Here is a 25563-nt window from a genome sequence, read left to right as displayed (position 1 = left end):
AACAGAAAAGTGGATGAAGGGAGATGTCGGACAGCATAAGACATGATAAAATAATAAAAAATTTTAAGGTATGTTTTATTTTTTTTAAATAAATCATTTTATTGGGGCTCATACAACTCATCACAATCCATACATACATCAATTGAGTAAAGCACCCTTATACATTCACTGCCCTCATCATTCTCAAAATTCGCCCTCCACTTGGGTTCCTGGAATCAGCTCATTTTCCTTTTTTTTCCTTCTCCCTCCCTCCCCGGTCCCCCCTCCCTCATGAACCCTTAATAATTTATAAATTATTATTTTATCCTATCTTACACTGCCCGGTGTCTCCCCTCACCCACCTTCCCATTGCCCATCCCCCAAAGAGGAGGCTACACATAGATCCCTGAGATTGGTTCCCCCTTTCTACACCCCCTTCCCTCCCGCTATCGCCACTCTCACCGCTGGTCCTGAGGGATTCATCCGTCCTAGATTCCCTGCGATTCCAGATCCCTAATGCACCGCTGTGCATACTCTGGTCTAACCAGGTCCACAAGGTAGAATTGGGATCATGATAATTGGGAGAATAATAATAATTTATAAATTATCAAGGGTTCGTCAGGGAGGGGGGCCAGGGAGGAAAGGGAAAAAAATGAGCTGATACCAAGGGCTCAAGTAGAAAGAAAATGATGTTTTGAGAATGATGATGGTAAATATGTACAAATGTGCTTGACACAATGGATGGATGGATGGATTGTGATAAGAGTTGTATGAGCCCCCAATAAAATGATTTTTTTAATGATTTTAAAAAGAAAAGGATAGTGGCAGCCAATGTACACTGTGCTTGGTCTAATTAACTTATGGATTCTGTAATAACTGTAAAAAATGTAAATAACTTATCATTGGATCTCTCTTGACCAAATTAAATTTGTTCTACTTAAAAAAAAAACTACTACACATCAAGAAGCTACAGGTTAAAATACCAAACCAAACCAACTCTACAGATAGCATACATGGCACTCCTTGCTAAAGTATTTTTCAAACACAGTGGAAAAGGTAAACCAATAATAAGAAAAGCCTTAGCAAGCGAGCCTTCAGGTTAGTGAAAGAAATGCCAAGAAGACAACTTTGAAAAACATGCAGCCTAAATGGGCCAATGGATCATGATTTGGAAGCCAGGAGGTGGTTATGTCACCTGTGCATTCTACGACGACAGCCTCAGCCTAGTGAAGGTGAGTTACCGAGCTCCTCCCCAGGTGCAGCTCAATGAAGGAAGGGCAGAGTTCTACTGCACGTGTCTGGGGCTCCAAGTGAGGAACAGACACATGTAAATTACACAGCAGCATTTCTGTAGGTTCACAACTGGACACAAAGTACAGGTCTACTATCATTATCCTCTCAGAAAATAGCATTATTACATATTCTTTCTATTCTTGATATAACCCTCTGAGATTTAAGAGCTGTCTACATTCACTAACTTTATATTCACTTTATTCTCTCCTTCATTCAAGTCTAGTCTGCTGAGAATGCTCCTGTTAAGATCATGAGTAACTGTACCTCTCAAAGCCAATGTCACTGTTGTTTTTATCGAATCTGACCTCTATCTCGAAGAAAGTACAATCAGAATGCTCCTTAAAAGTGATGCTGGCATAAGAGAAATGCAAATTAAAACACCTATGAGATACCACCTAACACCTCAAAGATAGCCCAATTCAAAAAATCAGAAAGTAACAAGTGTTGGAGGGGCCATGGTGAGATAGAACTCCCATCCACTGCTGATGGACTTGTAGGTATGTACAGCCACTATGGAAATCAATTTGGCAATATCTAAAACAGATGGAAATTGAGCTACCATATGACCCAGCAATCCCAGAAGAGGCGAGAAACAAACCACGGTCAGACATCTCTGCTCCAATGGTTATTGCGGCACAGTTCACAATTGCAAGGAGTTTAAAACAACCCAAATTTCCATCAACCGATGAATGGCTTAAAAAACTGTGCTACATACATACTATGGAGTACTATGCATCCCTAAAAAGCAGTGATGAACACATGAAGCACATTGCTGCATCAGAAGAACTGGAGAAAATTATGCTAAGTAAAGTAAGCCAAGCACAAAAGGACAAGGACAACATGAGTCTCTGAGGCAAGCTTAAAAATGCAAAAGGGGATACGGAAAAACCTACTTTATACATGCATTCCTGGGGTGAGATCCAGGTAGTATGGCAGGGGCCAGACCCAACCGGGGATACATATGGTTGCCAACTAAAAAGGAGGGGAAAAGAAAGAAAAAGACAGGGGTAGCAGGGGGGAACAGGGCACTAACCCACCCAAGGGAAAGATGTTGTTTTTATCTTCACAGGAGAGGGAGAGAGGAACCAGACTTCAACCTGGTACACGAAGACATAAATGCAATATACAGGCATGAAGCAGGGAACCAATAGAGAGGTCTGCAGGGCCAGCCCCACTCAGGGAGAGGGGCACATCTGACCAGAGCACACAGGAGCAAATGAAGAGGGAAGGAGACAGAGTGGAACACATCCTGGCCCACCAAGCCCCTAGGACTATATTCCTGCTCAGAGAAGTCAATGCACAGAGAGGACCAGAGGGTCAGTCCCACCATGAGACACAACCTCCCCTCACTGACCCATAGAGCCTCCAGAGACAGCATTGGAGGCACAGTGTGGGAAGCGTACCCCCCATCTGACCTCACCACGCAGGCGGGAGAAAAGCTAAGGGCATGGAAAAGAGCAGCAAGGGGAGCAAAGCAATGAAGTCCCCAGGGAATACCAAAAATAGACTTTGGGGCCAGGGCATGGCACCCCATCAGACTCGACTCCCAAAGGCCATCAAACAGACCTTGAATTATGTATAGGCTTTTCTTTTGGTTTTTGTCGGGATTTTTTTTCTTTTGTTGTTTTATTGGTTTTGTGCTTATTGTTGTCTCTACTTGTCTAGATAAGACCGGTGGAACAAACAATCAGGGGGAGAAAGCAATGGGACTGATGGTTCCAGGGGGATACAGGAGAAGGGGAGGGGGGGGGGGAAGGAGCTGGGTATTAAACCCGGGGACAAGGGAACAACAAATGATCTAAATCGATGGTGAGGAGGGTGTAGGATGCCTGTTAGGCCTAATCAAGGGCAATGTAACTGAGAGGAATTACTGTAAACCCAAATGAAGGCCGAACATGATGGTATGACAAGAGCAAAGTAAAAGGAAATGAAAGAACTAGGGGGCAAAGAGCACTTATAGAGGTCTAAATACAACCATGTACATGTGTAAATATATTGATATATTATATGTTAAGTATTAAGGTAGCAGATGGACATTGGGCCTCTACTCAAGTACTCCCTCAACGCAAGAACACTTTGTTCTAATAACCTGGCATTCTGTGAAGCTCACCTTCCCTATGGGATCGCTGAAGACAAATGCGTGCATAAGCAACTGTGGTGAGGAAAGCTGATGGTATCCAGCTACCAAAAGAGATAGCGTCTGGGGTCTTAAAGGCTTGAAGATAAATAAGCAGCCATCTAGCTGAGAAGCAACAAACTCCACATGGAAGAAACACATCAGCCTGTGTGATCAAGAGGTGTCGATGGGATCAGGTATCAGGCATCAAAGATGCAGAACAAAAAATCATATCAATGTGAATGAGAGGGAGTATGGAGTAGAAACCCAAAGCCCATCTGTAGACAATCGGACATCCCCTTAAAGAAGGGTCACAAATAAGAGATGAGCCAGTCAAGGTGCAGTATAGCACCGATGAAACATACAAGTTTCCTCTGGTTCTTCAATGCTTCCTGCCCCCACTATCATGACCCCAATTCTACCTTATAAATCCAGCTAGATCAGAGCATGTACACTGGCACAGATAAGAGCTGGAAACACAGGGAATCCAGGACAGATAAACCCCTCAGGACCAATAATGAGAGTAGCAAAACCAGGAGGGTAAACAGAAGGTGAAAGGAGAAAGAGGGAACCAATCACAATGACCTATATAAAACCCCCTCCCAGAGGAATGGACAATAGAAGAGTGGGTGAACAGTGACATCGGTCAGTGTAAGACATGGGGGGGAGGGAGGAAAAAATGAGGAGCTGATACCAAGGCTCAAGTGGAAGACAAATGTTTGAGAATGATGAAGGCAACAAATGTACAAATGTGCTTCACACAATGAATGTGTGTATGGATTGTGATAAAAGTTGTCTAAGCCCCCAATAAAATGATTTTTAAAAGAAAAAAAAGAAAATGATGATGGCAAACATTTTAAAAGATAGAAAAAAAGTGAGGCTGGCAAGACTTCAGCTCACATTCTTAGGACATTTTTTCAGGAGAGACCAGTCCCTGTAGAAGGGCATAATGTTTGGTAAAGTATAGGGTCAGCCAAAAAGAGGAACACCCTTGAGGAGATGAACTGACAGAGTGGTTATAACAACTGGTTCAAGCGTAGCAACTATGGCAAAGGGTCCAGCTCAGGACTAGACAGTGTTTCATTCTATTGTACAGAGGGTCACTATAAGTCAGCATCAACTCACTGCCATTCAACCACCACCACTTGACTTCTCTGTAGCAGTCAACTGTTCCCACCCCAATTTCTCAAAACTTCCAAATGTTGGTGTTTCTGATGCCACAAAAGCATTGGGGATGCAGTGGGTGATGCAGCAACCTGCTAACCACAAGGCCAGTGGTTCAGGCCCACAAGTTGCACTGCAAGAGAAAGATGAGGCTTTCTAATCCCATATAGATTTACAGTCTTGAAAACCCACAGTGGCAGTTCTACTGTTGTACAGCATCCTGATGAGGCAGAGTCAATCGATTGGCAGTGAATTTGGTTTTTGGATGCCACAATCCAGTTTTTCTCCCACCTCCCTGGCTGGTCCTTCTTAGCCACTTTAACTGGCTTTTTCTTGTCAATTGCCCTGGAAGAAGTTCCTCCCTTTCTCAATCTATATAATTTTCCCCATTGCTAAATTTCAACTTCACTGCTCTCTACTGCTGAATTCCAAACCTACACCACTCACCCTGGCCACTCCCTGAAACGCCAGAGTCTCATTTTCAATTGCAACTGATTAATTATCTAATCGTTGTCGCCAGCTATCTTCAATTCAGTCCCAATTCACAGTGACCCCACTTATAAGTGAATATAACAATGCCTGGTCCTGCACCACCGTCACCATCACCACGGTGGCTGTGTGTAAGCCCGCTGTTGCAGCCACCGTGTCAATCATCTCGTTAAAGTGCTGTCTCTTTTTCACCGACCGCCCACTACCAAGAAAGAATATTTGCAGCCGTTTCTTCTCCTTCTGAATCAAGCTGCAACAGCAAACAAAGGTCTTGAAAGCTTTGCTCTATCTGAGGAGGCAGCTCTTCCCCAGGCATGTTTTGAATGTGTTCCAACTTGAGTAGGTCACCTTCCAACAGAAAATGCTCCAGGTTTTCAGGGAGCAATTTATTTTTTCTGAAGTGGATCACCAGGTCCTCCTTCCTAGTATGTCATTAAGTCTGGAAACTAGAACTGGACCTTGTCCACTTCAGTAACCATGCTGGTATTTGAAATACCAGTAGCAGAGTTTCCAGCATCACAGCAACACACAAGCCATCACACCACAACATATTGACAGATGAGTGGTGGTATCTAATAACAGGTGTCTGAAATTTTAAATGGACAAAGCTCTTGATTTTCATCAAAAGCCTGCTCTTTGCCCATTTTTCACCAGGTCAGTAAAGCCACCATCCACTTTCACATTAAGAGTCAAATATAAGTGACCATCCTTTCAAAGCATATTCCAAATCTACTTTATTCTCTCTCCACTAGTAGCTCCCCAGTTTAAGCCACCGCCATCTCTGTGCTGAACTACTGCAATCAATCACCTAAAGCAGTGGCTCTCAACCTTCCTCATGCCGCGACCCTTTAATACAGTTCCTCGTGTTGTGGTGCCCCCCGACCATAAAATTATTTTTGTTGCTACTTCATAACTGAAATTTTGATACTGTTATGAATCATAAATATTGAATATGCAGAAATGTATTTTCAAAGTTACAAACTGATCATTAAAGCATAGTGATGAATCACAAAACCCATATGTAATTCTATGTTGTGAAATATTTATTTCTAATTATAAATAAATGAAATTTTGTTTTGAAGCATGGTGTAGCATGGGTAACAGTCTTCACGCCAAGTACTCATACGTGGCCGTATCTGCATGTGGGTGGACCCGCCTGGAGACAGACAGAGGAGCACTGTCTCAGCTCCTAGGCCTATCGGAAATATGTGTTTTCCGATAGTCTTAGGAGAGCCCTGTGAAAGGGTCATTCGGCCCCCCAAAGGGGTCGCAACCCACAGGCTGAGAACCACTGACCTACAGGATGGTTAACATGATTTATCAACTTGACTAGGCTATAATTCTCAGTGGTTTGCTAAACTCCTCCCATTGCATAGTCAATCAACTGAAAAAGGCGTTTTCTTGGTGGGGGTGGTGTGGGGGTGAGGGTCGCCTTCATCCACGTTACAAATAAATGTTCTGGCAAAATTAGCTATTCTTTCCTGATCCGGAAAGCTTGACATCTGACTCGCTTCCTGAGATGTATGCCGGCAAAGGCCGCCAGCCTGTTGCCTGACCTGCAGGTTTTGGGTTAACCATCCCCTCCAACATTACGAGCCATGGAGAAGGGAATCAGTCTGACCTACAAATGTGGGACTTGTCAAGCCCACAAATAGCGCAAGTCATTCCTCACAATTATGTGAGATGTTTCTTTAAAGCCAATCTCTCTACATATCTAGATAGAGGTCACAGGTTTTGCTCTTCTGGTTGAGGCCCCCTTCTGGTAGACACAACCATTCTTTATACCTCAATTTCGTTATACCACAACTTCCTTTAAAATCCTTCCTCTGTATAGATGGCTTCCCTCAATACTGATAAGATCCAGTCTCTGGGCTGCCTATCTGGCCTCAATCTTAACTTGATTCCTTGGCGTTCTACCACCCCAACACAAACACTACCGTGCAGTCTGAGAGGGCTCTTTTCTGATTTCGAATCCCCAACTCCCTTCCACTTGAGGACCATTTGTTCTTGTAAGACCGTGCTTCTGCTGATCTCTGTATGGTTGTCTCTTGTTATTCAGACACCAGCTTGTATGTCACCTCAGGCATTTCCGGCCTACTCAATTTCAGTCACCCAATCCCTGTATCATCCGATTTGACTTCTCTGCTCAGAATTCACCACTGATGAAATCCTTATTCATTGTGGCTCCCTGCTAGTCCTCACCGTGCCAGAAGTCTGGCTTCATAAGAGCAGGGGCCTGCTTGGCTTTTGAACCTCTTTGTCCTAAGAACCCAGTACACTGCCTGACACCTACAGCAGAAGTTCAGAACATATTCTGACTGAATGACTGAGAAGTAGGAATATTGTTGAGAGAAAGGATAAAATCCAATAATTTTCTCATTTCATAACTTCATTTGAAACACAGGGTTTTGTACCATTTGTTTAGTGTGTCACTTAATTTTACCAAAGACACATGCTGAGCTCTTCAAACAGATTTTACATTGATTAGATAACTCCAGTAGTCTCTGCTTTACTTACATAGCTGTTATTTCAGCTTAAAATACTTGTCCTAGAAGCCTAAAGGCTGACCTCGCTTCATCCTATGACGTCTGAGGGTGGGAGCCCAAGCATGAGGCAGGAGGGAGATGGGCTTATTGAGTGAGTGTCTCGCACTGGAAACTGGAAAAAGGAAACAAATCTTACATGCAAAATCTCCCTGCAGAGTCAATGCTGACTCATAGGGACCCCACAATGCAGGGTAGAACTGCCTCTGTGGGTTTCTGAGACTAACTCTTTATGAGAGTAGAAAGCCCAGTCTTTCTCCTGGGGAGTGGCTGGGGATTTCAAACTGCTGACCTTTTGGCTCGTAGCCCAACTTGTAACCACTATGCCACCATTGGGTTTTTAAAAACCTGCAACAAACTGGTTCCAGATTTCTTAAAAATACAATAGCAAGGTTCTCAAGAAAAACAATCTATTTTGGTTTTTTTTTAAGTGGCTTAGAGAAAGAAGAGAAGCAATCAAGTGTTACACCTTTTATAGAACCAACTATGAAGTTTTTAAACCAGCTTCACAGAAGTGCTTGGAACAGAGGGGAGGCGCAGAGCACCGAGGGGGCTGAGGGGAGGGTTTGTGGGGGCTTCCTTCGGGCCCTCAGCTGTGTGTGTGCATGTGGTGACTGCAGTCCTGTGGTGGTCAGATTTGTGTGCTCATTAAGTTGTGTACCGATAACGTCCATTTCTGTGGATTTCTCCTTAGAAGCAGGAAGTAGACGAATAAGATTCCGACTTAGAAACACAAATAGAGGGCAGCCGGAGCGGCAGCAGCCAGTCAACCCACAGTCCGCAGGCATCTGGCAAGCGTCCTTCCCATAGCCAAGATGCCCCAAAGCAAGGTCAGCCCAGCTGAATGGTCAGTGAAGAAGCTCAAGAGGAGATTGGCGAAGCTGTCAGCAAAACCTGCGCCTGCAAGAATGGAGATGAAGCCAAAAAAATGCAGCAGGAAAGGATACATTTTCAGGCAAAAGAAGTACAAGTAAAAAGGAAAGGGGGAGTGAAGGGAAAACAAGCTGAAGGAGCTCACCAAGAAACTAAAGATTTACCTGCCGGAAATGGAAAAGCGAAAAACGAAGGGAATCTAGTAGTCTCTGATGAAGCAGGAGAAAGAGAAGACAAGTCTGATTAATGCTTATCTACCATGTTTTTTCAGTGGGTCCTGTTATCTCCCTTCTTGCACAATCCAGAAGAATATTTTTTATCAACTATTTTGTAAATGCAAGTTTTTTAGTAACTCTGGAAGTATTTTCAAGGAGGAGGAATTCCCACTTCTCTCTCTCTCTCTCTCTCTCTCTCTCTCTCTCTCTCTCTCTCTCTCTCTCTCTCTCTCTCTCTCTTTTTAAGTGTAAATGCTTTTAAGAGATGAAATCGGTCCCAGTCAGGGTCCCAGTCAGAGCCGCCCGCCACTGAGGACTCAGCAGCCTCCCCCTCGAGCCCCCTCGTCCCCACTGCCCGCCTTCTCCAGCTGCCACTTTCCTCGGCTGTTTCCACTGAGGAGAAGGAACCGATCATGTGTCCACTATCCCGAACCTCCACTTTTTCGACCCCTTTGCTGATGCAAGTAAGGGTGATGACCTGCTGCTGCCTGCGGGGACCGAGGATTATATCCAGATAGGAAGTCAACATCACAGCGCAACAGGAGGAAGACCCTTAACTACTGTCCAAGGGATTGCTGATGACTACGACAAAAAGAAACTAGTGAAGGCATTTAAGAAGAAATTTGCCTGCAATGGTACTGCGATTAAGCATCCAGAATATGGAGAAGCGATTCAGCTCCAGGGTGACCAGCACAAGAACATATGCCAGTTCCTTGTAGAGATTGGACTGGCTAAGGACAACCAGCTGAAGGTTCATGGGTGCTTGTGGCTCACGGAAGCTTAAGTGAGGATTTGCTGGCAATGAGTAGTAAAATTCCCTCTGTCCCTTGTCACAAGTTTAAAACCTCACAGCTTGTATGATGTAACCATTTGGAGTCCACTTTTAACTTGGACTAGTGTAACTCCTGCATGCAATAAACTGTAAAGAGTCATGAAAAAAAAAGAGATGAAATCATCTACTGGTTTTTGGGTTTTTTTTGTACAACCAGAAAATCGTGGGATGTTAAATTGTGGGAAGGTTTGACTGTCTTGGGTGTCAACATAACATTCCATGGGACGGGGGTTAGCTTTTGCATTCCTAATACAAAACATACTTAATGACAATTTGGAGTCACTGTCATGCATTTATATGACTTAAACATTTAAGATTTTGTTTCCATGGTTTTGTTTTTGCTTTGTTTCTTTAAATAGAATTGTGTCACCATGGCTTTCTTGAGATCTGTGTGCATTCTGTAACACATTTGGTCGTGGTAGTCCAGTTTTCCTGATCACTTTGTTATGTGCTGTGTAGTGGGTGTGACATTAAATTGTGAATTAGTATTAGAATTAAAATGTAACAGCTTATCAACATTTGAAGATAATGGTTCTTGATAACCTCTTTTAAAAAGTGCCTCCCGAGTTACAGTTGGAAAGTCACTAAAATGTAGAAAAGGATGCCATTTTGGAATTTTGGTACATGTATTAGAATTGTGTGCAAATTCTAATGTCTCTGTATTCATCTCAAAACAACAAATAAAATGCCAGTTACAAAAAAGAAACACAAACAGGGAAAACATTATGTTACTGAATTCCTGCACCGAGCGCCTCAAACTCCACTCTACAATGAGCCAAACATAAGGAAAAGGAATTCAAGTCAAGCAAATAAACCAAAGGAAAGGAAGATGTCACAATGTTTTTCACACTGAATAAGAGAGGAGGAAGGGAGTAAGCAAAAGAGAAAAGTCAAGATTCAGTTACCCTCCCTGGGGGAGGTTGGGGGTTCAGATCAGGTTTATTTGAAAGTGACCATTGGTGTGGGCTGTTCATCTCATCACAAAAGGGGCATTACTCATACGTCGGGGTCCAAAGGCAGACCACGGGTGGCTGTCCTCCTCTATCTACCTCCCATCAGAGGTGTGTCGCCTGATGCTACTAAAATATGAGCTAAGCAGTGTTTACCTTACCTGGTGCACTAGAGAGGGATCAGCTCTAATTTGAGTGGCGAACCATCTTCAGGAGTAGCTGAATGGTGACTCTGACCAGAGCACCCAGGATTCATGGAGGGAAAAAGGTTAATATGAGCACCCCCTTCCCCTCCTCCCCCGCCCCAGGCAGAGCGTCTCAAGGCTGCTCTCACTGACACTGGACAAAAGGCTGTACTGGCAACCTGTCACCTCAGTCTCTCCAATGGCCACTTATTAGGATGCCTAGCCAGACCATGAAACAATGTCAAGAAAAGAGCCTAGATGGAGAGGCCAAAGCATCCAGCAACAAAGTCCGACAGCTCTGGAGCAGTGAGGCCTGACTCTGGGTGGGGATGGCATGGTTCACACACTGAAGGAGGAAGAAGCTGGGAGGGAAGGAGAGGGACACTTGAGTACTAGTATTTCTTGTCCAGTCTGAATGACTGAGAATAGTGATAACCTTTAACACAGTGGTAGTTTGCCTGTGGCTACCACCACCCATGGCCCCAAGAAGCTAGATGAACCACTATTATTTGAGAATTGCTATATTGTCCTCCTTTAACCATCTACATATTTTAAGTGGACTTGTGTAATTATTCATCAGGATATTTAAGAATAAAGTTAGTCAAATTGGTAATTTTTAAATTACTTTTTGATTACTTCATTTCCAAATCCCAAATAGGGCTAGACCTCTAGAACTACCTACCCACAGTCTACAAGTCTGTCAGTGCTAATGAAAGCACCGCTCATGAGTCCCTATGGCCGACCTCTGGGTGAGCCACGAAGCACACCTTCATTTCCAAAAGTCATACTCCAACAAAGAAAGTAGTTCAGGAAAGCAAGATCCTCACACAGAGTTTAAGCTGCCACTCATTCAGCGCATCTCATTATATTTACAGGAATCCTGGTGGCACCGTGGGTTAAGTGATGGGCTGCTGCCAATTCACCAGTTTAAGCCCACCCGCTGCTCTGAAAGAAAGATGAGGTTGTCTATTCCCACCGATTTCGTCTCCGAAACCCTATGGGACAATTCTAACCCTGTCCTATATAGGGTTGCTGAGAATCAGCATCGGTTCCATGTCACACTGGGCTTTAGGGAGACTGCATCTGAACCCTCAGGAAACAGTAAGGAAAGAAAGTAACCAGGAAAACAGCATTCCTGTGACTCGTTCTTTAGCCCTCTACATGCAGCACCACTGACACCAATGATCAGGTGAAGATCATGTGGTTGGTATGCAGTTTTCTTTTTTTACCACCTTTCAGAGCCCAGGGCATAATGCAAACTTGACTACTTTATAAACTGTTTGTTGACATTAAAAAAAGTAAAACCAAAGCTAGGCTGACTGACTCACAGTCACTCCTGCTGTGACCAGGTCTAACAAGGCTACATGCCTGGACTGTGCAAATGATTAGCCTTTTCTAGGAAAAAAATTCATTTCATCTAATAATACCAACTTAACATAAAAAAAAAATCAACTAGTCCCTTTCCTAAGGAGCCATGGTAGCTTAGTGGTTACAGCACTGGGCTGTTATCTGTATGGTTGGCAGTTCGAAACCACTAGTGGCTCCTCGGGTGAAAGACTGGGCTTTCTACTCCCATAAATAGCTACAGTCTCACTTTCTACTCCCAAAATAACTACCGTCTCTTAAACCCACAGGGGTCACATGAGTCAGCAATGACTCATGACAATGAGTTTGGAGTTTTGGGGTTTTTTGGGTCCCTTTCCTAAACTATTGTTCGGTAGCTATTAATGGATTAACAAACCACACAGACCAAAGAAGAGGAATCATCGCATGCATCTGAATTGTGCTGCTGGCAAAGGACATTGAAAGTACCATGTACTGCCAAAAGAACAAACAATTCTGTCTTGGAGGAAGTAAAGCCAGAATGATCCTTAGAAACTACTGTGGTGAGGTTTGTCTCGCACTTTGAACGAGTCCCTGGAGAAGAACATCATGCTTAGTAGAGGGGCAGCGTAACAGAGGAAGCCCCTTGACATGGATTGGCACAGTGGCTAAAACAAGGGAGCTCAAGGATGAGCGCAGGACCAGGTGGTCTTTCATTTGTTGAACATAGGCACTATGTGTCAGAACTGACTTAACCACACCTAACAACAAAACACAGACAAACGCCTCCTGACCCTTAGTGAGCATGGAGTAGAGCTGCTCCATAGGGTTCCCTAGGCTGCCCTATATACCAAGCAGACTGCCACAGTTTTTCCCTTGGGGCAGTTGGTGGGTTCGAATCTCCACCTTGAAGTAGTAGCCAGGCACCATTACAGAGGAAGGTAAAACAGGTAATTAGCCTGTTTACACTAGCAGAGTCCCTGCTCTGCTGTTTACTAAAAAGCTGGAAGCTCAACTCCATCCAGAGCAGTGGTTCTCAACCTTCCTAATGCCCTTACCTTTTAACACAGTTCATGTTGTAGTGACCCCCCAACCATAAAATTATTTTCATTGCTATTTCCTAACTGTAATTTCGCTACTGTTATGAATTGTAATGTAAATATGTGATATGCAGGATATATTTTCATTGTTACATATTGGATATAATTAAAGCATAGTGATTAATCACTGAAACTATATGCAAATCTATATTGTGAAATATTTATTTCTAATGACAAATAAATGAAATTTTGTCTTGAAGGATGGTGTAGCAGGGGTAACAGTCTTAATATAACAACAGTAAATGACATTGCTACATTTTGCAACAGTATTCATAAAAAGCCAATGTCAGTGGGAAGGTTGAGATAGTTTCTTTCTCACCAGATCAGAAATTCTCAGGGCAGTCTTTGCAAGTGCACACCAAAGATCATCTTCCACAATAAGTCTACTTCTGTATTTAGACTTGATAACCAACGCTGTTTCACAAAGCTATATTTTTGGAAATGGAAGAAGGCACAACAGTCTCAGAACAGAATATGACTGCAAACACTTGACCCAGAATTTTGTATCTGGCACTGTAGAGAAATCAGTTCCCCCTGCATCACTGTTAATAAGTTCAATGAACTCATCTTGTGCTGTCTCAGGAACAGCTTCAACTTTGACTGTGAATGGGCTTCTGGCAAGTGCAAATGGGGTGTCAGGTAGATTTGGAAAGTATAATGAAATTTCGTCTGCAAGCATGTGCAAGTGCTCTTTCACAGAAATTATCATCATAATCCATTTGCCTGGTTCAATATCATGGTCCTCAAAGAAAGCAGATCAGGTGGGCAACACACAAATTTTATTTTCATCCAATTTTTTTTTTTTTTTGCCAAAGCTAAAGTTTCATTTGGAATGATCGGATCTTTTCAGACAAATCGAGGCATGTTGCATTTGGTCCTTGCAGTGATAAACTTAACTCATTCAAGGTGGCAAAGATGTCAACCAAATAAGCTATTTTCTACAGTTCACTTTTATTGCTGAAAAGTGCTTCGAATTGTAGTCTTGCTTTCTGATTAAAAAATGTTTTGAGTTCATCACGAAGCTCAAAAACAGGTTTAAAACTTTTCCTCTCAACAACCATCCCACTTCAGTGTGAAATAGCAGAGCATTATTCAGCACATCCAACTCGTTGCACAGTGTGAAAACAGTGACTGTTTAAAAGTGCTCACCTTTACAAAATTGACAGAACTTACGATGCTTTTCATGACTTCTTGTAACGCTTGTGGCAACGTGTTCGTTCCTAATATTTGCTGGTGAGTTATACATTGAGTTCAGATGACTTTTGGTGACTCATTCAGCACCAAACGTTGAAATCCAGATCGACATCCTAGCACAGCTGGAGCAACATCTGTGCAAATACCACCTTTTCCCAAGAGATCTTATGCTCTTTCAGAAATGAACCAACTGTGTCAAATACATCACGTGCAATAATAATCATTTCAAGAGGTTTGCAAAATAGAAACTCATCTTTAAAGACGCCATCTTTAATATATACCTCACGTAAACCAGTAACTGTGAACAGTTTGCAACGTCTGTAGACTCCTCAAAAGCTGGTTGCTAAATATTGGAAGTGGAGCAGATTTAATTTCCTGGATTACATGATCAAGAATATCAACAGACAGGTCATCTAATTCTTCAGTGGACAGTGTCATTAGATAAGGAAATTGAGCTCAATTTCATAACAAGTTTATCTCCGATCATAACTCGAACAATGTCTTTGGCTGCTGGCAACAGTAAATCCTCAGCAGTGGTGTGAAGTTTCATAGCTCTGGCGATTCTGAGCGCCACCAAATAAGAAGCTTCAATGGCTGCTACGTTTTGTTTGTGGTGCTCGCCACCAGTGTCAAGTCTGGCTTTCTTGAGTCCATCAGCTTTGCTTCTAAAATAGTTGGTATCCTTGCCGGCAAAGCTCGGATGCTTGCTATGAAAATGGCGTTTTAGTTTATTCAGCTTCATAGATTTGGCTGATAGAACTTCACAACAAATAACACATTGAGGTTTCTCAATTCCTGCTGTAATTATTGAGGTAAAACCATACTGTAAAAAATCCTCACTATATTTCCTCTTCTTAATGTTCTTCTCTAGGTTATCCATTGTCATTGGATGGTTTGCTAATGAAAATAATATATAACAATAGCTTTAATAATACAAGATGACATGTGACATAGTTCAGTCAATACAGTTCATTAAAGTTTCCTGTCATTTACCAGGTTTTTTTACATACCTGTTACTATCACAAGGGGGCAGTATTCACATCATCCAGAGCTGAATATAAAAAGATTGATCAGCATCCAGATTAACTTCCCATGGTACAGGTTATTTGTGTTGCTGATGCAGTAGTTGATGATTTTACTGTACATGGTTTTATATTTTATCCAGTAATTATAATTCATGAAGTGTCACTTTACTTCCTTCCAATACTGTTTTCTACACAGAGGTTATTCTATTCACAGTAGCTGCTCTCTGCACCTGTGTGACCGGTCCCCGTAAGAACATTATGGCACCATCCCTGTCACATACACCTGTATTTGTATGGCATGTATTTCATGGAGTTGGTGCGATGATGTCATTACGCCCCGTACTCGTATGTGGGTGCATCTGAATGTGGGCAGACCCACCTGGCGATAGAGAGAGGAGCGGTATTTTCCGATGGTCTTAGGCGACTCCTGTAAAAGGGTTGTTTGACCCCCCTAAAGGGGCCACGACCCACAGGTTGAGAACTGCTGATCCAGAGACATCTTAGAAGAAAGGCCCAGCAACCTGCTTCATAAAAAATCATCTCTGGAAAGGCTCTGGAGGATGGGGCCTGATCACCTGGGCGGCCTAAGTCAGAATCGACTCAAAAGTCACTGGTTTATACTAACAACTACTTAAAAGATTTAGGGCAGTTACTAATATATAAATTCAGGTAAAACTACCCAGAAAATCCAGATCCATCTAGAAAATAACGAAACCAGATTCATTGCCATCAGGTTGATTGTGACCTTATAAGACAAGTAGAACTGCCCCTGTGGGTTTCCAAGACTATAACTCTTTACAGAAGTAGAAAGCCTCTTCTTTCTCTCTCTCGTCTGGAAAATAGATCCCAATATGTTCTGCATAAAGTGGCTTTTGCATGTGATATATGAGACTATATCCCCGGAAATGTCTGGCTTGTAGCAGGTCATCTTGTCAGCTATGAACTAGCGTCACTGGTGAATCAAACATCGGGTCTTTACTTTTTTGTAAAGTTTTGTAAAGTTTCGCAGCAACTCTAGAACACTTTTAGGTGGCAGGTCCTAGGCCTGCTTTCACATACTCTCATCCCCCAAGCTTCCACACTCTCGACACTCTGTATGACAGCTGCTGCTTGATCAACCTGTGGTGAAATACTTTCATTTGAAAATGTCGGGTTAAAAGGCTTCCGACAGATTTGTAAGAGCCTCCTCCACCTCCAATAAAATGATTCTTTTAAAGGTGTCTGATAAAGACTAAAAACGCCCACTCCTAGCAGAGTATAATTGAGCTACATGAGCAGACGGTGGTCAGATGCGTCCCTCAGCTCCATCACCGGGCCGTGGAAAGTCCCATGTCTGCACCACAGGAGGTTCTGAAACACAACCCTCTAGTGTGCCAACCAGCTTTGAAGAAGTGCTCTGAAGTAACCCCTGATTGCCCTGGGTCAGAAATCTGAGGAATGGCTAGAGAAGGGCAGCTCCTGGGGGATAACAGGGGAACCCAGTTCCAGAAACCCCCTTCATCAAATAAAGCTCCTCAGAGTTATTTTTATTTGAGACCTTCCCAGAGGTCAGTGAGTCCTCCCAACTGCCACTTTTCAATCTACTTCCCTCTCCCAGTTTCTAGAGCGGCGTGAGGGCTAAGAGCGCAGGGCATCGGCTGTGGAAGCGGTGCCACACGCTAGGGAAGTTTTAGGGACTTACAGCGTGGAAAGCATATGGGACCTCTGACAACAAACCTGGCGTTTCTCAAAGAACGGCCCCTTTCTAACTTGAACAACACCCTACTAGTCTTCTATTGTTGCTATAACAAATTAGTGCACTCGTTGTGACTAACAAGTTAATTCTTTTATAATTCTGGTGGTCAGATGTGCAAAATGAGTCTCATGAGGCTGCCCTCCAGGGCTGGGTCTGAGTTCTCTGGGGAGAGCCCATGTCCTTGCTGGTCTCGCATCCTGGCTCAGAGCCACTTCCTCACACCACTAGCTTCCACTCTGACACCATCTCCTACAGCTCACTCTCACCTCCTGTCTCCGCCTCTCTCAGGACCCCTGGGCGTAACTGGGATAATATTACCATCTCAAAACCCTTCCTCTAAACCCATCTGCAAAACTCCTTTCCCAGTCATAGGTCCCAGAGACCCAAACAGGGGCACCTTGGCAGGGACAATATTCAGCCTTCCAAAAAGCAGTAGTACCCTCGGAAAAGCTGATAAGGTACAGTACCTCGTACCATCTTCATGTGGTGGCATCGGGTCCTATTTGATGGACGAGGGAAAATCTGTTTCTTGACCAGAGCCGACAGACCAGCCTAAGAGTCCATGCAGCCCAAACGCTGACCATCTCTCCCCAGCCAACACACCACTCATCTCAAGCTGGTCTTTCTCCTCGCCCTTCCCTGTACTCTGTAGCCTACAGGGAAGGAGTCCATGGCAAAGGTCTTACATTGCCCAGATGTGGCTTCCTGAAACAGTGAGTCATTTTTCAGGACACCTCCTAGGACAAAAGAACCATGGGACAATGGTTCTGTTAGGTGTAGACGCCAGTATTTTTTGCCCAAGCAGACTGACTGAGCACCTTTTGAGAACTCTTCATTTCCTGTTCCATACCAATGTTCATACAGAACTTGATTTTTACTTTTCCACAGTAGTCAAGACCCCAGCTTTATAAGAATATGACATCATCGAAGGGTAGGTGGTAATTTAGGTGCAGATGTCACTGAGTCTCCGTAGAAAACTACAAATATCCTAGGATGCCCAGAGAAGTTTCCTGGGGTCCTACATGGTGCCTAAGCAAATGGTTTGCAACTGTCGGCCTGCACCCTTTCGCTCTTGCCTGTCCACCCCAACCTTAACAAAACTGTGCTCTTCCATCCGTAAAGAACAGAGTTGGATAAGATATGACAAAATAATAATTTATAAATTATCAAGAGTTCATGAGGAAGGGGGGAGCAGGGAAGGAGGGGGAAAATGAGGAGCTGATACCAAGGGCTTAAGTAGAAAGAAAACATTTTGAGAATGTTGATGGCAACAAATGTACAAGTGTGCTTGAAACAATGGATTGATGTATGGATGGTGATAAGAATTGTACGAGCACCAATGAAATTATTTTTTTAAAAAAGAAGAACAGAGTTGGTTGTCCATATAATGGCTGAAGACACACAATACTGGTAACACCCACTCTGCTGTCATACACATGTGCATGTCAATTGATATGTTTGATTAAAGGGATATTCTGCTGCACCATCCCATTTGCTCACACTACTGCTTGCTCTGGCCGAAGGCACGCAGATGAAGGAGAAAATGTCTGCATATATAAGGGATTTTTTATGTCTCCAGGGCTATTTTATATCTGAAAGCAAAGAATTCTTATGCCAGACAAGGAAAGATATACACAGGGCATCTGAAGGGTGTGAATGACAGCAACAGAGGGGGAAGATGGGAGGAGCATTTCAGAAAGAGTCCAAAATCATGACAATAAAAATATACATGGGTTCCCCCCCGCTACCATGACCCAGTTCTAACTCACAAATTCGGCTAGACTGGAGAACACACATTGGTACAGATAAGAGCTCTAGACACAGGGAGTTCAGGACAGATAAACCCTCAGAAACAGTAATGGGATTAGTGATATCATAAGGGTAGGGGGAGGGTCAGGGAGGGAGAAGGGTAAGAAAAGGGGAACCCATCACAAGATTGAATGTATAGACCCCCACCCCATGAAAGGGACGAATAACAGAAATGTGTGGGTGAAGGGAGACAAAGGACAATGGTAAGATAAGAAATAACAATAATTATATGTAATTGATCAAGGATACAAAAGGATGGGGGGAGGGGGGAAAGAGGAGCTGATATCAAGGACTCAAGCAGAAAGTCTTAGAAATGATGATGGCAACGTATGTACAAATATGCTTGATACAACTGATGTATGTAATGTTATAAGAGCTGTAAGAGCCCCCAATAAAATGATGGCGGGAAAAAAATGCTCTAACATACAGAGTACACACTACGGTCTACATTTCTCATTACAGGAAGTTAAATTCCTTCAACTTCGTTGTAATAAAACATTCTTTCACTCACACACACGAAATACATATATACGAACAGATAGATATATCTATACACACACGCGTGCCTACTTGAGTCACACCACCAAGCTCAAAGACAGGCATCACAGAAAGCCAAGAAATCCTAAGAGGTCAAGCTGGAAGTTCAATTTGGGCCTCACTCATCCAGTAGAAGATGCCATTTTAAAATCTTTACATTTTACACATTTCCTACAGGAGAAGGTTACAGGCAATGGAAAAGCTGGAAAACTCAGACATGTTCATGTTGAATACTTGAAAAAGAAAATGACAGCTGTTTCTGAGACACAGTTCTCTCAAAGATACTTGAAATACCTTACCAGGAAATACTTTAAGAAGGGCAATCTTCATGGGGGACTTCATGGAGATGCATGTGTCAAAGAGACTTGGGAGCTTTTTCACTTCCAGATGAGCTGAGGCCAAAGTGAGTATGAGTCTGAGGACTAGGTGAAGCCTCCTTGGAAGGCTTTCTTGAACAAGACAAATGCACCACACAAGAAAAAGAAACATCCAGGAATGGGCTTTCAAATTTATTGTGAATAAAAATATTGTACTCTTAGTAAAATATATAAACATATACATACAATAGCAATAAAGTGGAATAGCAAAATGATATTGTTTAGGCATTTATCACATTTCCTGATTTGATACCTTTAAAATTTTTTGTTGTGGTGGCAATTGTACAACACCGCTTGATGTAACTTAACTGTGGAATAAATAGTCTGATATCTGTATTAGCTCCCAATAAAATGGTTTTGAAAAAAAAGTTGTTGAAACTATATATGGCAAATCTATACTAAGCTAACAATGTCTCCATGTAGCTATTCACTCCCTCCTTTTCCGGACTGTCCCTCCTCCATGCACATACACGCGCTACCTTCCTAGCTGACCTCATGAGTTGCTGTTGGCAATTTGATCCCACAGAGATAGTTCTTTACAAGAGCATGAAATCATGCTCTAGATGAGTAGTCTTCAGCCAACTGTTTAGTTTTAAGAAGACTTCAGGGGTTATTTTTGGTTTGAGGTTACAAGTTTATCTCGAGGCAATAGGCTCTTGGGTTCATCCACCTTCCATGGCTCCAGAAAGTCTGGATTCTATGAGAATTCAACATTAAGACTAACGTTAAGACAAATATGTGAAATTGACCAAAATGATGCAAATGAAACTCAAGGACATTTCAGCTCAGTGTATCAAGATCAGCTGGAGGATCTGTTAAAGTACAGACTGCTGAACCACAGCCTAGAGCTTCGGGTACATTTAAACAGATCCAGGCAGAGTCAAGATTTACGCTTCTGAAAAGATCTCAGGCAAGACAGGCATGCTAATCCAGAAACCATACTTGGAGAATAACTGCTCCACAGAAAAGCCACACGTTTATAGAAATTCAGAAGAACTACAGAATGCATTATGAATTATTATTTGTTTCTACAATAGCAACAACCACAACAGAGTCAATCAAGATTCACGAACTGAGCTGTCTCCTGGTGTGGTCAGCAATCAACTCGGCATCCCTGGGAGGCCCAAACGTTCTGTGTGTGGGATAGCCTCTGTGAGGTGGGCAGCAGCAACGAGCGCTCTAACAGGAAAGGGCTCACACCATGAAGGGCCAGGATAATCCTCAGCATTCAGGGGAACCTGTTAAAGGTGTAAACATCCCCTCCCTCTCCCTCCCTGCATTGTTTTAGAATGCTAAAGAAATATTTTGATGGTGCTTATCAAATTATACCCCAGCAGTTAAAGATAAAGTAATTCTGGCTTGGTTCGCATAATAAGACACATTTAAAAAAAAAAAAGAGTAAGCAAGAAGGTAATAGCTTCTCTAGTTGGTTTCTTCTTTTTTTTAAATTAGACACTATGGAGACCTGGGAATGGCTAGTCATTGGCATAACAGTTCATCAAGGCAATGTTCCAGATATATCCTACTGGGGCCTTAAAAGCTAACAAGGGACACCTGAGATGCAACTACTGGTTTCTCCCTGTGCAGAGAACAGTAAAGGAATCACTCTCAAGGAAACCGTCCAAAAAATTAATGGGCCTTAAAATAATCCTGATGGAGCCCTGGTGACAGAGTGGGTTATGCACTGGACTGCTAAACATGAGGTCACCAGTTTGAAATCACTAACTGTTCCACAGGAGAAAGATGAAGCTTTCTACTACCATAAAGACTCACAGTCTCGGAAACCCATAGAAGCAGTTCTACTCTGTCCTATGGGGTCACTATGAGTTGGAACTGACTCAATGGAAGTGAGTTAGGTTGTTTAGCCATGACCCTGAGACTAGAACTAACTGGTATAAACCCATTTACCACAACTGCCTAGACCAGTGGTTTTCAACCTTCCTAAGGCTGCGACCATTTAATACAGGTTCCTCCTGTTGTGGTAACCCCCAACCATAAAATTATTTTCGTTGCTACTTCCTAACTGCAATTTTGCTACTGTTATGAATTCTAATGTAAATATCTGATATGCACGATGTATTTTCATTGTTACAAACTGAACATCATTAAAGCATTAATCACAAAACAATATGTAATGATATATTGTGATTAATTACAAATAAAAAATCACAATTATATAAGTGTGATTAATTACAAATAAATGAAATTTTGTTTTGAAGCATGGTGTCGCATGGGTAACAGTCTTAATATAATAACAGTAAACTACATTACTACATTTCTCAATAGTATGCATAAAAAGCCAACGTCAGTAGGAAGGTTGAGATACCTTCTTTCTCACCAGCTCAACATATATGCATGTAGATGGATCTGCCTGGAGGCAGAGGAGCAGTATCTCGGTTCCTAAGACCATCAGAACTATGTGTTTGGGGATGGCCTTAGGTAACCCCTGTGAAAGAGTCATTTGACCCCCCCAAAAGGGTCACAACCCATAGGTTGAGAACCACTGGCCTAGACAGAATGGGGAAAAAAACAAATGTAGAACAAAATCCAAATCATTAAAGAGGGAAAAAAAAAAAAAGACTTAATGATCTCATAAGAGACCAGTGGAAACTCGGAGACCATGGCACTCAGCCATCTTCAAACTTGGTCTTGGAGGCACCCACAGGGATCACCTTGCAGTCAAGCAGTGAACAGCAGAACCTCATACTCCTTGGAATCATTAACCACCCAGGACCCAAAGGGCAGCATCTGCCCCAGAACAGAGGTCACCAGGCAGCAAGAGACAGTAAAGATGGACAAGTGAATCCGAACTGGGAGAATATGGTTACACTGAGGAAACTGCTGTCAATGTTACAAAACAAATGCCTACAAATAGTTTCATGGAAAACTAATTTGCTCAGTAAAGTTTCACCCAAACCACAGTAAGAAAAAAATTAGAGAGTAAAATTCAATTAAATAAATCAGGAGCAATGTGTTGTGGTCAGTAGCCCTGGTGGTATGGTAAGCTACAAGCGCTTCAGAAATCCCCTGGGGCAATCTTACTCTGTTCCTCCCGCTATGAGTGGGGATCAACTCACTGGCAGTGAGAGAAGTGAGCAGTCAGTTCCCTTCCAGCACCTGCACCTATAAATCAGAAAGTAGTAACTGATAGGTCTATGAGATTTTCTAGTCAAATCATAAATCACATTCAGCACGTTTTATGTTTCACGAAGAAAGCGCCTGCTGCTGCTGCAGTCAGGTGCACACTAGTACACACAAAAATGATGGTTCACGGACTCAAACATGCGCTGCTAACTAGCAGAGGCGGTCTAAAATTCTGCCAGCTAGAAGGTGCCCCACCCCCATATCTGCTGTCCAGTGCAGTCAAGTTGGTTCCAACTCATGGCAACCCGGAGTCTAAGCACCATTCGGTCACAGAATCCTTGCAATGAAAAGATCAACTTCCTGTTTTGCCTAATCCTCAAAAAGGAAAGAATAGCCACTGGCAGGCGTTTCCCAAACAGGACATTTTGCTTTTGGTATAATAAGATCCGTCCAAGTGAAAGAAACCAGCTCAAAATACGAAATACTGACTTCCCACAAGGGAGAAGGAAGCAGACCAGCAGCACACTGAGGAGGGGAAGGCTGCCGTCCGTCAGCCAGTGCTTCTTTGTATGAAACAACCACACACAATACCCCTATACCTACCCCCATCCCAGGGTGGGGGGAGTTAGGAACAGAACCACCAAATAGAGAAGACTAAGGATGCTAATGACAAACACTGGCAGAGAACATTGGGACTCAGGTGCTGGGACGTCCCGGGGAGTTCCACACCCATGCACTGTACCAACAACTTCCAGAAGATGATCCTCAGTTCAAGGGTGTCCGAAGAGCACCTGGAAGAAGTAACCGGCTTACTGCTTAACACAGTGTACTGTGTACAGAAGTGTGTTAGTCTGGGTAGACTAGAGAAACAAATTCACAGAGACACTCATATGTGTATAAGAAAGAGCTTTATATACAAGAACAATTGAATATTGAGAAAATATCCCAGCCCCGTCCACATCAAGTCCAATATTAGGCCCTATGTCCGATACAAATCTATAAATTCCTCTTCAGACTCATGCAACACATGCAATGATGCTGAATGCAGGAAGATCACAGGCCAGTGAGTGCAAAGTCTTGTAGATTCAGTGGCAAGTAGAAGCATCTCAGCGCAGCTCCGAAGCTCTGACTGCCATCAGCCCGTCTCCATGAGGGGTCTTGCTATCAGAAGTTGTCTCTGGAAGATTGGAAGGCAGCCCAGAGCATCCCTGTTTTAGGACCTAATATAATTCTCAGAGTTGGCAAAACAGAACAGGCCAACATTGTGAACGGTTTATTCCGTTGCCATTCCCTCAAATTTCCCCTTCTGAAAGTAACCTAATTTTGCTCCATTATCTATCTACTCTTTTGCCCCAGGACCACATGCGCCTGAGAGAAGCAAGCCTAGAAGTTAAATCTGAGTGTATCTAAGTCACTCCTATCTAACAGAACGTCCTGTCAAGGGGAAAAAAATCCCGTACCTGGGCTGTCCAATGTGTACAGCACATTGTTGTTGCTGGCTGCCCCACAACTCAAGGCGGCCCCACGCCCAATGGCACCAAGCATTTTCTGACCCTACACCATCCCAGTGAGCATGTGCAGACTGAACTATTGTGGTACACAGGGCTTTAGGAAGTAGAGCAACAGGTATTTCTTGGTCGGGAACCTAAGCTAAAACCCGTTCAGGATCATAATCAGAAGCCACCAGTTAGAGCAGTGGTTTTCAACCTTCCTAATGCTGCGACCCTTTCATACAGTTCCTCATGTTGTGGTGACCTTCCCAGCCATAAAATTATTTTCATTGCTACTTCATAATTGTAATTTTGCTACTGTTATGAATCGGGCAACCCCTGTGAAAGGGTCTTCGACCCCCAAAAGGGTCTCAACCCACAGCTTGAGAACTGATAAGCTAAAGAGTAGTAACCTATACGAGATCGACTAGCTAGGAATCGAAATAGATCTCCTGACAAAAATTCTACCACTGAACCACCAATACCCCACCAACACATCAACAAATGCTCTAAAAGGAATACTGTGTTTAAGGAATTTACCCCGTGTCTAGAAGGAGCCCCGGTAGCACTGTGGTTAAAGCACTCAGACCCGAACTGAAAGGCCTATGGTTTGAATCCAACAGCCATTCTGTGGGAAAAGATGTGGCAGTGTTTCCATAAAGATCTGCCGCTTTCGGGCAGTTCTACTCTGTCATACTGGGTCACCTGAGTCCGAATTGACTAGAAGGTGCAATAGAGCATATCCATCACCACCTAATCCAATCTATGAATTTTACTTTATCCTGTGAGTAGTGTGAAATTCACTACAATTATTAAAAGGCTGTTAATGAAAAGTCACTTTCTGAATACAATGAAATGCTATGGAAAAGGGTATAATCTGCCCTGAAAAGCCATGTTTGTAATGTTTTAATTTAGTTTTCCACCCCAAGAAGTTGTACATTGTAAAGGGATAACATCCATTCCTCTTCCCAATCACAAAACAGGTATCAAAACTTTTCCTCACATCTAGAGTCAAGGGATGCTACTCAGCTTTTAGCAATAGCAGTTGTGCACACTACCAACATGGTAGGTCGCTCACTCCTCAAAACCCGTGGTTCTGAGGCAGTCTTTGGAACGACAGCTTCACTCTGAGATAAAGAAGACCACTGGGGATTCCTCTGAATTCTGTACTTTGTTAAAATCTGTTTGGGGGTCCCTTAATTAATTATCATTAGAAGATATACTCACACCAAAAAAAACACTGCCATAAA

At 42.9% G+C, this 25563-nt stretch overlaps 1 protein-coding gene and 1 pseudogene across 1 annotated transcript in view; one reads left to right on the top strand and one right to left on the bottom strand.

Moving 5' to 3' along the window:
* SPPL3 (signal peptide peptidase like 3) overlaps positions 1-25563 on the bottom strand; it is a 150861-nt gene that overhangs the window by 92034 nt on the left and 33264 nt on the right. The gene's annotated exons all lie outside the window — the stretch shown is intronic.
* Positions 1143-19788, top strand: LOC142429500 (ribosomal protein eL22-like pseudogene; annotated as a pseudogene).

Source organism: Tenrec ecaudatus, chromosome 16 (genome assembly GCF_050624435.1).
Source record: "Tenrec ecaudatus isolate mTenEca1 chromosome 16, mTenEca1.hap1, whole genome shotgun sequence".
Taxonomy (NCBI): domain Eukaryota; kingdom Metazoa; phylum Chordata; class Mammalia; order Afrosoricida; family Tenrecidae; genus Tenrec; species Tenrec ecaudatus.
This window is presented reverse-complemented; position numbering and strand designations above follow the sequence as displayed.